This window comes from Lipotes vexillifer, unplaced genomic scaffold (assembly GCF_000442215.2).
Source record: "Lipotes vexillifer unplaced genomic scaffold, Lipotes_vexillifer_v1.1 scaffold388, whole genome shotgun sequence".
In the NCBI taxonomy this organism is placed as follows: Eukaryota; Metazoa; Chordata; class Mammalia; order Artiodactyla; family Lipotidae; genus Lipotes; species Lipotes vexillifer.
The window spans coordinates 374,530-376,387 of NW_006773582.1; positions in this window are offsets into that span (position 1 = coordinate 374,530).

Sequence of the window (1,858 nt, forward strand, 5' to 3'; positions counted from 1 at the left end):
ACTCACTCTGTTATAAAGCAGAAACTAACACACCATTGTAAAGCAATTATACCCCAATAAAGATGTTAAAAAAAAAAAAAAAAAAAGGCATCAAGACAGGTAAACACACAACTATGTCTATAATTATAAATTGTGATGAATGCCATGTAGAAAGAGAGCAGAGTTCTATGAGAGAGGCTAATAGAAGGGCTTAATATACACAGAGTGGTTAGCAAAGTCATGGTGAAGTGGTATCTAAGCTAAATAGGATGAGTACAAGTTCTCTAGTGAAGAGCTGGTGATTTCACAGTGATAGACTACGCTACCTGGACTTCCACACATGTGGAAATTCCCCATTTTTATAACCCAGTTCATAGAAATAATAAAGATATAGAAATGAGATTAATAAATGAACAGCTGCACTCAGAATCAAGAAAAGGTATTTCCTGTGGATGAGGAAGTGGGAAAGTCTGCAAAAGGAGGGTGGTAGATGAGAAGCTACGGCAGTGAGTTTCCCACAGTGGGAACCCATCCTGACCATGTGGGAAGTCTTCACAGTCCTGCTGGAAAGCTGGGGGCTGACAGGGCTGAATGTGAAGTCACTGGGGAAGGAGACAGAATCACCACCACAGAAAAATTGCCAAACAAAAATCAACAAATAGTTTTCAAAGCCTGCGTATGGAAAAGGGGTAATAAACTCAATAAGAAAAGGATTTCATGGAAAGAAATAGAGTTAATAGAACCATAAGAAAAAGATTTTAAAATAAGCTGTTTCCATAAAGCTAAAGAAGGGGATATCATCTATGATACAAGAAGAGGAGAAAGATTTGAAACAAGAACAGGTTGAAATGCAAAAAGAAGCAACTGGATAATTAACGAAATTAAAATAACAATTTTACATTTATTAAATATAATTTATTAAATATATTTATTGAAATTAAAAATAAAGTACAATTGTAAGTATAAACAGCTGAATGGTCATGAATGAAGAATTAATTAATGATTTGGAAAATCAAGCTGAGGAATTCCCCCAGATAAAGAGATCAGAAGTATGAAAAAACTAAAGGGGGTATGGATTCAGAAGATCCTACATATGTCTAATAGAATTTTCATTAAAAATGGAATAAAGAGGGCTTCCCTGGTGGCGCAGTGGTTGAGAGTCCACCTGCCGATGCAGGGGACACGGGTTCATGCCTCGGTCCAGGAAGATCCCACATGCCGCGGAGCGGCTGGGCCTGTGAGCCATGGCCGCTGTGCCTGCGCGTCCGGAGCCTGTGCTCCGCAACAGGAGAGGCCACAACAGTGAGAGGCCCGCGTACCACACACACACACACAAATGGAATAAAGAGGGGGAACAGGAAGTAATCTTTGAAGAAATATTGGCCTCAGTTTTCTAAGAATTGAGAAAAGACAAGAATTCTCAGACTGAAAAGATCTACCAAGGCCCAAGTGAGATACTTACATAAAGTTAGACCTAGATTCCTTGCAGCAAAATTTCAGTGTACTAAGGATAAAATTAAGATCTTAAAAATTACCAAAGAGAAAGAATGAAATTAGATTATCATTCAGACATTCTCACCAGCCACCTGGAAACAAAAGGGAAATAGAGAATACCCACATGTACAAAAGGAAAATACTTTTAAACCTATCATTCTATACTAGCTGAAGGATTATGCAAATGTAGCTGAAATAAAGACATTTTCAGACTCTAAAAAGCCTACCATTCGCAGGCCCTTTCAGAAAGAGTTACTGGATGATGTTGGAGCTGGTTAGTGTTGCTGAAATTGTAGAGAAATAACCACACTTGTACCATGCATGTGGGAATATAAAGTGGCCTGGCTACTTGAAGTACAATCTGGGGGTAGTAATAAAATAAAAA